Below are 16460 nucleotides of genomic sequence, written 5' to 3' on the forward strand. Positions count from 1 at the left end.
TTCGCCCGGAGCGGGGCTAGGAGGGTAGTGGAAATCACCTACAGCTGCGTCTCGGTCGCTAACAGTTGGGTGCCTCCGGCTGACTGATTACACCGGGGAGGAGGCGGGGATTAGAAAGAATAGCTCAGGCGCGTCACGGAAAAGGGTTACTGCTGCTCCTCCTCCTCTTCCACACCCCTTTGGATTCCAACCCCAAGTTCCCCCATCCCCTGGTTAAAAAGAAAGAGAGAGAGAGAGAGAGAAAAAAAGAACTTCCCTCTTACCTTTCCCGGGAGAAAGAAAGTGCGTCCCAGCAGCGCCGTCTAGCGTCTTTGCCGGAGTACGCCAGCCTAGAGGGTTAGGCCGAGCGCGGAACCCAGTGAGTGAAGGCAGGGAAAACCGCCAAGCAAAGTTTGTCAGTGATCCTGATCCCCAGTTCCACCCGTTGAGCAGGTATCTAGTTCAGCCAGGAGTTCACCTGTTTGGTTCCCCCCAGGCCAGACCCTAGTGTTATTAAGGGCGCATGCCGCCTAATTGTATTCATAATGTGAGCTTCTGAGTACCAGAGAGGACTCCTCTTTTCCACCCCTCCCACGTTGCTGCTGCTGCTGCTAAGTCGCTTCAGTCGTGTCCGACTCTGTGCGACCCCATAGACGGCAGCCCACCAGGCTCTGCCATCCCTGGGACTCTCCAGGCAAGAACACTGGAGTGGGTTGCCATTTCCTTCTCCAACGTGTGAAAGTGAAAAGTGAAAGTGAAGTCGCTCAGTCTTGTCCGACTAGTAGCGACCCCATGGACTGTAGCCCAGCAGGCTCCTCTGTCCATGGGATTTTCTAGGCAAGAGTACTGGAGTGGCTTGCCATTGCCTTCTCCGCCTCCCACGTTAGATATCCTTAAGTCTCTGGGTTCTCCAGACCTGCCAGGCAAACGGTTGGCAAGGAGGGCTGGGACCCCAGGTTGGGCTCTGAGATAGAACCCGGGCACAGCCCAGGCAGTGATTGTTTATGCCATGTGCCTGAGGCTTGCCAGAGGTGCTCCTGACCACGTGAGTCTCCAAGGTCATGAAACCCAGGAGGCTCTCTCTTTAAGAGTGATGGGAGAGGGGGCAGCGACTCAGGAACTGACAGGGTTTGAATTGCAGCAGATAAAGAGACCCGTCTCCACACCAGGTATCTCCCAGAGCGTTCTGCTCTGCTCACTGGAACCTTGCTGATTAACACACTTAACAGGATTGCTCATTTAACGGGTCAGCTAAGCGCTATGCTCCAGCATTTGCTGCTGCGCTAGGCTGCTATTAATTTGTCTTTCTCTAAGCTCTCTCCAGCTGTTCTCCTGAGGCTACTCCATCGCTCTGCATTAGCTGCGGAGAGGGACGCGAGCGAGCGAGCCAAAGAGGAGACAGGGACCGGAACCGACAGCTAGCAACAGAGCGCCCTGTGCGCGCCGCGAGCCGTGCAGACCCACAGCTTGCTTCCTTGACTATTTGGCCTCGATCCACTATCCCCTGGACTTTTAAGGCCGAGACTGTGCACAACCAAAGTTACCGTCCCTGTCTCACTTCTCATGCCAAGTTTATGCATTCTTTTTTCGCAGTGACCATCTCAGACAATTTGGCAAAACCCCACCCTGGAAAATTCTTCCTGCAATTGAGGTTAAGTCTGGGAATCACGAGAGGTCAGGTGTGGAAGGAAAGGTCCTTTTGGCAGGAACCAAATTATCCTCCCAGGTTTTTGGTGTTTATAGGCGCGGGGTGGTGGGGGGAGGGCTGTGTTTTGAAACAGAGGAAAGATCTTAGAATTTCTTCTTCTGTTGTCCTCTTTTCAGATACAAGCTCAGTCTTCCAATGGGGACTAGAGAGCCAGTTGTCCCTTGCTCTTTGCTATAAAGCTCATGTAAACGTCCCTCTGCCTGAGTGCCTGCCCTGAGCAATTCCGATCACCACTTCCAGCCATCCAGCCGCACCTGCGTTAATGTTATTCCAGCTCAACGTCAAGTCCTTCCAAAAAGATGGGAACTGCAGCAACTCTGTGGAGAAGGCAATGGCACCCCACTCCAGTCCTCTTGCCTGAAAAATCCCGTGGACGGAGGAGCCTAGTAGGCTGCAGTCCATGGGGTCGCAAAGAGTCGGACACGGCTGAGCGACTTCACTTTCACTTTTCACTTTCATGCATTGGAGAAGGAAATGGCAACCCACTCCAGTGTTCTTGCCTGGAGAATCCCAGGGACAGGAGAGCCTGGTGGGCTTCCGTCTATGGGGTCACACAGAGTCAGACACTACTGAAGCGACTTAGCAGCAGCAGCAGAGGAATATAGGAATAAAGAGATCAAACAGGAACAAAATGCCAAGAAGATAGGGAAGGAACCACTGACTTCTCAAAAATAATGTAAGACTTTGTGGTCTGGGACCTTGCTCCTCAAAGTGATATCCATAACCAGCAGCATTGAAACATCACCTGGGGGCTTGCTAGAATTGCAGAATCTTAGAACCCAGCCCCAGAACTACTGAATTAGAAACTTCGCAATGTTCTTAACAAGAAACTTAACAAGATCCTCAGGTGACTGCAAACACATATTAACAATTGAGAAGCATTTTAAAGAAAATCTTTCAACTCTGCCTAGCCCAGGAGAGGAAAATGGACAGTTGGTGTAATCACCTAAGGATCTAAGAATAGGGTCTGGCACCACCATTGTCAGATGATAAACAACACAGACAAGGCCAGAAATGACACCCAATCTATTTCATGACTAGGAACTATATATCAAGTTATAGTTAGCAACTCTACCTACAGATGGCCTGTTTGCAAAACTGTCCTTAGTTACATGAAGATATAGATGAGAATGTGTCATAGCTTACAATAACTGAACAAACAGATCGATTCCCATGTTCCACTAGGGGAGGGTCAGTATCATCTTCCTAGTAATATTAAGAACAGGATTTTACACAGTTCAGCAAATTATGGGTACTCAATTTATACTCGCCAATTAATGGTGAGAAGAGCTAATAACCATTTAGTGAAGCCAAAAGTATTTATGAAATTAAAAATTGTGATAAGTAGCTTTGCAAAAAAAGTAAATAACCAAAAAAATATGCTGAACTGAAATGTATCTCTTCCAATGGCAAATTTCAAAGTTACCTGTTAGGATAATACAGTGAGACTAGAGAACAAATATTTATTGAGTGTCTGCTCACTCACCAGGTGTCCTACATACTTGACCTTATTTCATCCATGTTTCTAGACTTGGATGATGGCCAAAATTACCAGTTTGGCACCTTGTTAAAGATTCCTGGAACCATGACGCAGATCTATTAAATGAGAATCTCAAGGAATGAACCGCCTCAAGAGAGGAGCACCTTTCTAAGCAAAACTTAAAACCCATGAACCATAAGAAGATGATAAATTTTACTATGTACTAATTAAACAGTTCTCCAAAGGGGGGAAAAAAACAGTAAGCAAAGTCGAAAGACAAATCATAAACTAGGAGAAAAATTGCAGCAACCAAAGGGAGAATTTTATTACTATATAAAGGGCTCTTAGGAATTAATTAGAAAAATAATCAACACAACAGAAAAACGGGCAAAGGACATGAATAGATTCTACATGTGAATGGACATGTATGCATGGGGAAATAACTGCAAACTAAACATGGCAAAGAATAGGTATTCCATAGTATTGCTACCTAGTGTTGGCAAGCGTGTAAAGAAATAGAGCCTCTCATTTACAGTTAGCTGGAGTGTAAAATAGTGTGACCAATTTGGAGAACAATATGGCAATGTCTATAAAGACTACTGACATGAACTGAATCACCATACACATACTCATATATGAAAAGATATTTGTGTGTGAATATTCAAAAAATTGGCAACAGTGATTCTTTTTTGGAAGACAGGATCACTGGCAATGTGAAGTGAGATTATGTTTTATTATGTTTTACTACATATCAGATGGTACACTGGAATTTGTTACACCCTCACTGTTAAAGAATTATCCATTTGCACTCTTTATCTTGTGACTTTGAGTACCTCCCGCTAGAGTAAGAGGAGCGTGTTTCCCCCATTCTACTGTGGTTGCCCACATGACTTGCTATGAGCAAAGGACTATGAGCAGATGATCTTAATGGCTTGGCTCCTCATGCTTCTGCTACCTACCAGTAGTCCTGGGTAGCCCCTGGTCCAAAGAGAATAAGACACACAAACTAAACCTAAAACCAGCCCACAGTGTGAGGCCAAGCCCAGCCAAGCCCAAAAGAGATGAGGTAAACCCAAGCTGACTTACAAATTTGTGAATAAGAAGCAGATGCTTATTGTATGACACTGATACCTTGTGGGGGCTTTATCATAATTCATTATTGCAACAGTAACTGACTAATGAAATTCCCTTTATGCTTAGAAATATTTACTATGTGCATTATTTTCCACCTAACAAGGATTTTTAAAATCATAAATATCTATCATTAGGACATAGGTTGAATAAAATATGGAACATCAGTACATACTGCCTACTACAGACTTATGTTAAATTTAATCCCAGTGATAAATAGAAATGTTATTCCTATAGAGCTGTGTTCATGCTTTCCCATTTTTCTCCCATTAGTATTATACATATCACATTACATCACTGTTATAATTATTACATTATATGATTTATGTCTTTTTAAAGAAACTGAGAGAAGAAAGGAAATCAAATGTATGTTTATATTGTTCATATTGTTAGCCTTATTTACCATGCCTGGTTCTCTCATTTTTCCCTGTGGATATGAGTTACCTTCTGCTGAAGATTCCTTACTCTAATATAACATTGCTTCCACCAACCTCATTTGTGCTGTTATTGTCAAACATTATAGCTCTACATGTTATAATCCCCACAGCACAAACATACAATTGCTTTTTATATCAGTGAGAATAAAGGAAAAGAAATATTTATGTATATTGTCAAAACTGCCTTGACTGGTGCTGTTTATTTTTCTTCATGTGGACTGAAATTACTTTGCAGGGTAACTTGCTTTCATACTGGTGATGGTGGTTTAAGTCACTAAGTTGTGTACAACTCTTCATGACCCCATGCACTGTAGCCTGCCAGGCTCCCCTGTCCATGGGATTTTCCTGGCAAGAATGCTGGAGTGAGTTGCCATTTCCTTCTCTAGGGGATCTTCCCAACCCAAGAATCGAACTCAAGTCTTCTACACTGCAGGTGGATTCTTTACTGCTGAGTCACTAGGGAAGCCTGGTTCATACTAAAGAAACTCAATTAGCACTTTTTAAAATTAAAATGGGTCTTTTGCAACAAATTCTATCATTATTATTTAATCTGAGAATGATTTTATTTTGCCTTAATTTTTTAATGTTCCTTTTGTTGGGTATGGATTCCTAATTCATAACTCATTTATACTTTCAGCATTTTGGGTATGTCATTCCACTGATTTCTGGCCTCCACTTCTTGAGAGAAACCATCTTTTCCTCTTTATTAGGGTTTTGACATACATGACGAGTCATTTTTCTCTTGATGCTTTTAAGATTTTTCTCTTTGTCTCTCAGAATTTTAACTATGATGTGTCTCCATATGGGTCTCTTGGTGTTTATGCTTTTTATAGTTCATTGACCTTCTTGGATATATAGATTAATGTTCATCAAATACAGGAAGTTTTCAGCTATTATTTCCACAAATTATTTCTCTACTCTTCTTTTCCGCTCCTTCAGGTACTTCTATTATGCATAATTTAGTGTGCTTTAATGGCATCCCATATTTTTCCAAGGCCCTATTCTTTTTTCATTATCTTTTTCTCTCTGTTTTTCAGATTGCATGCCTGTGTGCTAAGTCATTTCAGTTGTATACAACTCTGTGCGACCCTATGGGCCATAGCCCACCAGGCTCCTCTGTCCATGGGATTCTCCAGGCAAGAATCCTGGAGTGGGTTGCCATGCCTTCCTCCAGGGGATCTTCACGACCCAGGGATCGAACCCACATCTCTATGTTTCCTGTATTGGCAGACAGGTTTTTTACCACTAGCACCACCTGGGAAGCCCTATACTTTAGATTACCTAATATCTAATAATCTGTGGGCTTCTTAGTGGCTCAGTGGTAAAGAATCCACCTACCAAGCAGGAGATGCGGGTTGGATCTCGGGTTCAGGAAGATCCCCTGGAGAAGAAAATGGCAACCCACTCCAGTATTCTTGCCTGAAAAATCCGATGGGTAGAGGAGCCTGACAGGCTAGAGTCCGTGGGATCGAAAAAGACTCAGACAAGACTTAGGATCTAAAACAACAACAATCTATCTTCAAATTCATTGACTTTTTTCTTCTGTCAGTTCAAGTCTACTGTTGGGCTCCTCTAATAAATTTTCACTTATGTTATGGTACTTTTCAGCTCCATTTCCATTTAGTTTTTTTTTTTATGTTATATCACTTAATTGTTATTCTCTATTTGATTATATTTTCATCATAAATTGTTTTACTTCTTTAAGATTGCTGGGACAGTAAAGAATCCACCTGTAATGTGGGAGACCTGGGTTTGATCCCTGGGTTGGAAAGATCCTCTAGAAAAGGGAATGGCTACCCACTCCAGTATTCTGGCCTGGAGAATTCCATGGACAGAGGCGCCTAGCAAGCTACAGTCCATGGGGTCGTACTGAGCAACTGTCACTAAGCATAGTTTACTTTAATTATTTAAACATACTTATAGTGACATCTCTGAAGTGTTCGTCTGTTACACCTGACATTTTGTCCCTCTTCCAGAAAGTTTCTGTTGTTGTTGTTTTTCTCTTTATTATAAATGAGTCACACTTTTCTGGCTTGTTTGTTTTCACCTATCTTGTTATTTGGGGTTAAAAATTGGAGATTTAAGGAATGTAGCAACTCTGGACACTGATTCCCCTCCCCACTCTCTGGGGCTTCAGCTATTTTAGTGAAGTCTGTTTCCCTAACACGTGAAGCCTTTGGTGTCATTCCTCAGTGGACAAAGCCTCAGCTGTGCACACAGTCTTCCTGGAATGACTAGTTTCAGCAGGGCTCTCTTTCATTGTCTCTTTCCCTGACCTCTCTGTTAGGCTGCGTGCCTCATCTGGAACCACACCCTGCTTTTATGCTCCAGGAATTGGGTTGATTGTTCTATTGTTTTCAACAATATTCGGTCCATAAACTGTTCCAGGGTCTGAACCAGTTAAATTTAGGCAAGACTAGTTGTGGAAACTAGTCTTCGAGGTTTGCTCTGAGCCCAGGATGGCTTTTCATTTCTGTCTCTTACCATGGTTCCCTAGTGAACAAGCTATTCTATAGTTTATCTTGTTCTGAATTAAAAAGAGCTACTAGCCTCCTCTGGTTCACTTACCACCAAAGTCTCCACTGTTTTCGAGTTCCCTTAGGCTCGAACTTCCCTCATATTCTATTTCAAATAAGTCAGTTCATGTCAGGAAAACTTCAGAAGATTCTGTTCATGTGGAATAAATATTTATTTATTTGCTGGATGCCCTTAGGACAATTTCCAGGTTTTTTAAATAAACTTTTCATCAGTTATGCTTGTTTCAACAGGGAGTGAATCTGTGGAACTCCTCATACCGTCATTCCAGAAGTGGAACTCTTAAATGAGTCTTTAAAGTTAAAACCATCATGACAAGGATATGGATAGCAACACAAACTCAGTCCTCAAAAACTAATTATTTATCAGAAGGAAGAAGAAAAGTCATATGTTACAATGGCTCAGGGGAGAACACAGAGACTTCAAACAGGAGAAAATTTAGGGAGTCAGAGGAGAGAAAATAATGCTGGGAAGAACCAGGGAAAGCCTCATGAAGGAGATAGCATCTGAAAGTGGTTTAAAATATAGGTAGATATGAAGAGGGGAATATCAGGTAGAAGACACAGTATCCATTTATTCATTTGTTCCGTGAATATGTATTGAAAGTTCACTATATGTCAGACACTGTTTTGAGGTGCTAGGTATAAAGCACTGAACAACACAGACAAGAGTCTCTGACTAAATGAAATTTAAATTCTACTGGTAATGTGGTGGGAGGGTAGAACAGAAAAAAAAATAGTTTATAAGCAAGTGGTATAATATAGCAGAGAATGGTGCTATGAAAAAAGTAAAGCAGGGTAGGTGATATGGAGAGGGCCAGAAAAATTTTAATTTTAAATAGAGTGATCAAGGAACACCTCACAGGAAAATCAAGGTTTGAGGATTGTCTTAAAGAAAATAAGGGAACGAGTCCATTCTATAACCGGAACAGAATGTTCCAGACAGAAGGGATATGAAGTGCAAAGTTCCTAGGGCCAGAGCATGCTCAGCAAAGGAAAATAGCAAGTGGGCCAGTGTGGTCAGGCCTAAGTGAGTAAGGATTCAAAATGGTAGGATTCAAGTTCAGTGGAATAGCAGGAGGGCCAGAGATGGTCAGCACGAGCAAGTGTGTATGGCAGAAATCTGTGCCACATTTAATGAGAAAAGGGCACCATGTCGTCTATGGTCTAGAATCCCTAAAAAGGATTAGAGAGAGAGAGACCTGGAACAATGGACTTTAGCCAATATCTGGAGGGCTTCAAATGTCAGCCTGAAGATCAGTGGGAAAGACAGAGAGCTTCATAGGTATAACCTTCAAAACCCAGACTCATAAGAAGGTAGGATATGTCTTCTCTTCCCTCCTCATCCTCATCCTTGTCTTATCACCATTCCCTACTGAGGCCAGAAGTGGGCAAGGAGCAAGGTCAAGTATCAGAAAGTGAACAAGTGAAAATCTTAGTCACTCAGTCATGTCTGACTCTTTGTAACCCCAGTGGACTGTAGCCCGTCAGGCTCCTCTCTGTCCATGGAATTCTCCAGGCAAGAATACTGGTGTGGATAGCCATTCCCTTCTCCAGGGGATCTTCCCAACCCAGGGATCAAACCTGCATCTCCTGCATTGCAGGCAGATTCTTAACTGTCTGAATCACCAGAAGGCAGGTACAAATGACCCAATTTTGTTCATTTTCATGGCTGAGTAATATTCCATTGCATATATGTACCATATCTCCTTATCTAGTCCTCTGTTGATGGACATTTAGGTTGCTTCCATGTCCTGGCTATTGTAAATAATGCTTCCATGAACATTAGGGTATATGTGTCTTTTTGAACTATGGTTTTCTCAGGGTATATGCCCAGTAAAGAAATTGCTGCATCATATGGTACTTTTATTTTTAGTTTTTTAAGAAATTTGCATACTGTTCTCCATAGTTGATGGTGGTTGCAGTGATGTGGATGAACCTAGAGACTGTCACACAGATTGAACTAAGTCAGAAAGAGAAAAACAAATACAGTATATTAACATGGAATCTAGAAAAAATGGTACTAATGAACCTGTATGCAGGAGAGGAATAGAGACGCAGACTTAGAGGATGAACTTATGGACACAGGCAAGGAAGGAGAGGGTGGGGCAAATTGAAGAGAGTAGCAGTGACATATATACCCTGTCATGTGTAAAATAGCTAATTGGAAGCTGCTGTATAGAACATGCAGCTCAGCTTAGTGATCTGTGATGACGTAGAGGGGTGGGATGGGGAGGTAGAGGGAGTCTCAAGACAGAGGGGATATATATGCATATATATGGTTGATTAATGCTGTTGTACAGCAGAAGTTAACACAGAAACTAACACAATATTATAAAGCAATTATACTCCATTTAAAAATGAAAAAGGCAGGTACAGGCTAGGGATAACCACATGGTCTAGCTCTCCTTTCTCACATCTCAAGTCTTGATTGACTTCTTGGTGGGGAAGAGATCTTTGTCTAATATTCAATGGCTTTCTTTGACAAGACAAGTTCTCATCTTTTACTACATTGTCAGGAAATTTTTGTTTACATCTCACCTAAATCCCTTTACCTTTGGTTTACTCCTTAGAGGAGCAAGCATCACTTCCACCAGCTAGGGTTTCTGAAGAGAACAGGAGAAAAATTAGACTGAAAAACCTCTGTCACCCTCAAAGAAAGGAAGTCAATATTTATTTACTTTATATTCATCAAGAAACCCCTTGTCAAAGGAAAGTCAGATATTACTAAGCATCAGCACATTTGCCGAAAAGGGTAAAGTCAGTTATAAACAGCCTTATGAATGAATTCATTGGAGTTCAGGCTTTTATCACTAAAAGAAGAAAATCCTCTGCATTATAATAAAAGAAAATCTCAATCACAGAACAACAACAAAAAGGCAATCCAATGCTTAAAGAAACACCTCTGACACTTAGGAAAATGGTTTTGCTACATCAGAAGTCAAAACTGTCTCTATAATGATGCTTTAAATTGGACTTGTACTTCAGATAGCAATGCTGTAAGTTAAGGTGTCTGGCTTTGACATGAGTGCTTTGAAAGCACCGAGAAGTTGGGGCCAATCTCAAAGAGAACGCCATAAGGTAATTAATTATTGCAGTGTGTTTCTAGATAAACACTCACACAGCATTATAGCAATTCAAACTCTCAGCTGTCACTTCAGTTCATTTATGGCACAAGGAAAACTTCTTTTATTAAGATGCCCTGGCAACATGGTGTGATTCTGTAATATGTTCTAGATCATCAGAAAAAATTTCAAGTATCTTCAACATCATTTTACCATCAAGTATATGATACTGTTCTCTCAGTATTTGAAAACTGGTATATGCATGATAATTTTTATTAACCAGATGCTGGATTAACAAGAACATCATTTTCCTTAGCCATACCCAATAGCTGATACTTTAACACAAGAAAAATCATGTTTTATTAGAAATTGTTAAAGAACAAGAATAAACACCAGGAGTAGCTTTCTCATTGCATGCCATGCCTTGTGATCTGCTCTAAATTTTAAGACAAAGATCTTTTTAAACAAAATTTCATGCGTCGAGCCTGGATGCATGATACAGGATGCACGGGGCTGGTGCACTGGGATAAACCAGAGGGATGGGATGGGGTGGGAGGTGGGAGGGGGTGTTCAAGATGGGGAACGCATGTACACCCGGGGCAGATTCATGTCAATGTATGGCAAAACCAACCAATATAATATTGTAAAGTAATTAGCCTCCAATAAAAAAAATTTAAAAATTGTATGTTTAAACAAGATTAGTACCTGATAACTAAAAGTCTTTTATAATAAAAAGAATATATAATTTAAAAAAATAAAATAAAATTTCAAAACCTTGTCTTAGACATCAGAGTCTTTTCCAGTGAGTCAACTTGTCACATGAGGTGGCCAAAGTATTGCAGTTTCAGCTTTAGCATCAGTCCTTCCAATGAACACCCAGGATCGATCTCCCTTAGAATGGACTGGTTGGATCTCCTTGCGGTACAAGGGACTCTCAAGAGTCTTCTCCAACATCACAGTTCAAAAACATCAATTCTTTGGCGATCAGCTTTCTTCACAGTCCAACTCTCACATCCATACATGACCACGGGAAAGACCATAGCCTTGACTAGACGGACCTTTGTTGGCAAAGTAATGTCTCTGCTTTTTAAAATATTATCAAGGTTGGTCATAACTTTCTGGGAAAGGTTGGGGGCAGGAGGAGAAGGGGACGACCTAGAATGAGATGGCTGGATGGTATCACTGACTCTGTGGACATGAGTTTGAGTGAACTCGGGGAGTTGGTGATGGACAGGGAGGCCTGGCGTGCTGTGATTCATGGGGTCACGGAGAGTCGGACACGACTGAGCGACTGAACTGAACTGAACTGAACTGAACTGTCTTAGACATTTCAGGCTGCTATAACAAATACCATAGACCTTGTGATTTAAATAAGAAACATGTATCTCTAACAATTCTGGAGGCTGGACAACTGAGATCAGGGTGCCAACATGGTTGGATTCTTAGTGACAACCTTCTTCCTGGTCTCCTTGTATCCTGACATGCTGGAGAGATATGGGGGGAAGAGAGAGAGAGTGAAGGGAGGGAGGGTAGAGAAAGAGATAGGAAATGAGGGAGCAAGAGATAAAAAAAAAAAAAACAGAGAATACTCTCTGGTGCCCCTTCTTATAAAGGCACTCAATTCAGTTAGTTCAGTTCAGTCACTCAGTCATGTCTGTCTCTTCGCAACCCCATGGACTGCAACACGACAGGCTTCCCTGTCCATCACCAACTCCTGGAGTTCACTCAAACTTATGTCCATCGAATCAGTGATGCCATCCAACAATCTCATCCACTGTTGTCTCCTTCTCCTCCTGCCTTCAATCTTGCCCAGCATCAGGGTCTTTTCCAGTCAGTTCTTCAAATCAGGTGGCCAAAGTATTGGAGCTTCAGCTTTAGCATCAGTCCTTCCAACGAATATTCAGGGCTGATTTCCTTTAGGATTGACTGGCTGGATCTCCTTGCAGTCCAAGGGACTCTCAAGAGTCTTCTCCAACACCATAGTTCAAAAGCATCAGTTCTTCAGCACTCAGCTTTCTTTATAGTCCAACTCTACATCCATACATGACTACTGGAAAAACCATAGCTTTGACTAGACTAAACCATAGCTTTGACTTTGGCCTTTGTTGGCAAAGTAACGTCTCTGCTTTTTAACTTACTGTCTAGGTTGGTCATAGCTTTTCTTCCAAGGAGCAAGTGTCTTTTAATTTCATAGCTGCAGTCACCATCTGCCGCGATTTTGGATCAATCATTTGACAGACAATAAAGTCTGTCACTCTTTCCATTATTACCCATCTATTTGACATGAAGTGATGGGACCAGATGCCATGATTTTAGTTTTCTGAACATTGAATTTTAAGCCAACTTTTTCACTCTCCTCTTTCACTTTCATCAAGAGGCTCTTTAGTTCTTCATTTTCTGCCATAAGGGTGGTAGGGTGGTATCATCTGCATATCGGAGGTTATTGTTATTTCTCCTGGCAATGTTGATTCCAGCTCATGCTTCATCCAGCCTGGCATTTTGCAGGATATACTCTGCATAGAAGTTAAATAAGCAGGGTGACAATAGTCTTTTTTTTTTTTTTTACTTTACAATATTGTATTGGGTTTGCCATACATTGACATGAATCCGCCACAGGTGTACATGTGTTCCCCACCCTGAACCCCCCTCCCACCTCCCTCCCCATCTCATCCCTCTGGGTCATCCCAGTGCACCAGCCCTGAGCACCCTGTCTCATGCATCGAACCTGGACTGGCGATTCGTTTCATATATGATAATATACATGTTTCAATGCCATTCTCCCAAACCATCCCACTCTAGGCCTCTCCCACAGAGTCCAAAAGACTGTTTTACACATCTGTGTCTCTTTTCCTGTCTCGCACACAGGGTTGTCATTACTATCTTTCTAAATTCCATATATATGCATTAGTATACTGTATTGGTGTCTTTCTTTCTGCCTTACTTCACTCTGTATAATAGGCTCCAGTTTCACCCACCTCATTGCTGCTGCTGCTGCTAAGTCTCTTCAGTCGTGTCCAACCCTGTGCGACCCCATAGACGGCAGCCCATCAGGCTCCCCTGTCCCTGGGATTCTCCAGGCAAGAACACTGGAGTGGATTGCCATTTCCTTCTCCAATGCATGAAAGTGAAAAGTGAAAGTGAAGTCGCTCAGTCGTATCTGACCCCTAGCGACCCCATGGACTGCAGCCTACCAGGCTCCTCCATCCATGGGATTTTCCTGGCAAGAGTACTGGAGTGGGTTGCCATCCACCTCATTAGAACTGATTCAAATGTATTCTTTTTAATGGCTGAGTAATATTCCATTGTGTATATGTACCACAGCTTTCTCATCCATTCGTCTGCTGATGGACATCTAGGTTGCTTCCATGTCCTGGCTATTATAAACAGTGCTGTGATAAACATTGTGGTACATGTGTCTCTTTCAATTCTGGTTTCTTTGGTGTGTATGCCCAGCAGTGGGATTGTTGGGTCATATGGCAGTTCTATTTTCAGTTTTTTAAGGAATCTCCACACTGTTCTCCATAGTGGCTGTACTACTTTGCATTCCCACCAACAGTGTAAGAGGCTTCCCTTTTCTCCACACCCTCTCCAGCATTTATTGCTTGTAGACTTTTGGATAGCAGCCATCTGACTGGCATGAAATAGTACCTCATTGTGGTTTTGATTTGCATTTCTCTGATTATGAGTGATGCTGAGCATCTTTTCATGTGTTTGTTAGCCATCTGTATGTCTTCTTTGGAGAAATGTCTGTTTAGTTCTTCAGCCCATTTTTTGATTGGGTCCTTTATTTTTCTGGAATTGAGCTGCAGGAGTTGCTTGTATATTTTTGAGATTAATTCTTTGTCAGTTGCTTCTTTTGCTATTATTTTCTCCCATTCTGAAGGCTGTCTTTTCACCTTGCTTATAGTTTCCTTTGTTGTGCAGAAGCTTTTAATTTTATTTAGGTCCCATTTGTTTATTTTTGCTTTTATTTCCAATATTCTGGGAGTTGGGTCATGGAGGATCCTGCTGTGATTTATGTCGGAGAATGTTTTGCCTATGTTCTCCTCTAGGAGTTTTATAGTTTCTGGTCTTACATTTAGATCTTTCATCCATTTTGAGTTTATTTCTGTGTATGGTGTTAGAAAGTGTTCTAGTTTCATTCTTTTGCAGGTGGTAGACCAGTTTTCCCAGCACCACTTGTTAACGAGATTATCTTTTCTCCATTCTTGCCTTCTTTGTCAAAGATAAGGTGTCCATAGGTTCGTGGATTTATCTCTGGGCTTTCTAATATACAGTCTTGACATACTCCTTTGGAACCAGTCTGTTGTTCCATGTCCAGTTCTGACTGTTGCTTCTTGACCTGCATACAGATTTCTCAGGAATCAGGTAAGGTGGTCTGATATTCTCATCTCTTGAAGAATTTTCAACAGTCAGACTTTGGCATAGTCAATAAGGCAGAAGTAGATGTTTATCTGGAACTCTCTTGCTTTCTCAATGATCCACAGATGTTGGCAATTTGATCTCTGGTTCCTGTGACTTTTCTAAATCCAGCTTGACCATCTGGAAGTTCACAGTTCAACATACTGTAAGCCTGGCTTGAAGAATTTTGAACGTTTGTTTGCTAGAATGTGAGATGAATGGAATTATGTGGTAGTTTGAACATTCTTTGGCATTGCCTTTTTTTGGGGATGGAAATGAAAACTGACCGACTTTTTCCAGTCCTGTGGCCACTGCTGAATTTTCTAAATTTACTGGCATATCGAGTGCAGCACTTTCACAGCTTCATCTTTTAGGGTTTGAAATAGCTCAACTGGAATTCCATCACCTCCACTAGCTTTATTCATAGTGATGCTTCCTAAGGCCTACTTGACTTCGCATTCCAGGATGTCTGGCTCTAATCCAGTGATCATACCATCGTGGTTATCTGGGTCATGAAGATCTTGTGAGCCCCATGAACAGTATAAAGGCACTAATCCCATTAATAAGGGCCCTGTCCCCGTGACCTAGTTATCTCCTAAAGCTACTACCTCGTAATACCATCATACTGGGGGTTCAGATTTCAAAATACAAATTTGGGCAGTGTACACATGCATTCAGTCTATAACAAATTTCTATTCTCTAAAAGAGTTCCAACTTTCAGCAAGCAGTTTTGCTTAAAAACTGGTAATATTTAAAGCCTCCAATAAGAACTGCCTGCAACACCCAGTCCCATACCACCCTCAATATGTATCTTCACTTCTTAAAATATAAGACAATATCTTAGAGATCTGGGTAGCTGTTATTTACTTCCTGTGAACGTACCAAAGAAAGCTCACACTTGTCAAAAAAATCACTAACTCTCAAAAAGCAAAATTTCACTTTGCTGAACTTGCACTGCACACCAGTTATTTTAGATCATACACACTGAAACAAAGCAGCAAAGCTCCATGAAGAACATACCAGGGTAGAAATCAGAAAATCTGAGAAATTTCTCTCTTGCTGTTATTGTTGTCGTTGTTTTTAAAATCATCTGTTCCTCATTTGGTATCTCTGTTTTTCTCTCTCTAAATTGCCTTGGGAGGAGGGGTAAGGAGTGATATTATCACCTGACAGGGATATAATACAGAACATTTAAAAAGTGCCTGCAAATCATTTAGAATGCCTTGGAGATAAATACCAACAAGCTACTATTATAGTATCATTAATAAGCTAAAAATGGTAATCAGACACAGCTAGTGAAAATGCTGTTCTAATATAAAATACACTGTTTCATAGCATAAAGGATGGATTTGGGTCTTAACACTTAACTCTTTCCCCTAGTATTGTCAGCATGAAACATGCTGGACATTCAGTCTCAGGTCCTCTGAGTCAGTCTCCTTATGTAATGACCAGGAGTCAAAATTTGTTTCTCTTTTCTTTGTTGTGGTCACAAGCACTAGACACAACAGTCATCATAGCAATTCACTCCAGATCAATAAAACCTTGTCAAGGTTGAAACTTTCTAAATCTTTCAATTAGAAGATATCAATAAACAGAATGTTCTTTTTCATATACCAAAAGTTCATACACGAATGCTAATACCTCTTCAGCAATTTAGAACCTCTGCAACTTTAGATCATCTTTCACTTCTTTTGTCAGGATTATGTCATAAAAGTGTTATGTTTT

Source organism: Moschus berezovskii, chromosome X, assembly GCF_049115385.1.
Source record: "Moschus berezovskii isolate FMDL1 chromosome X, NW_MosBer_1.0, whole genome shotgun sequence".
In the NCBI taxonomy this organism is placed as follows: Eukaryota; Metazoa; Chordata; class Mammalia; order Artiodactyla; family Moschidae; genus Moschus; species Moschus berezovskii.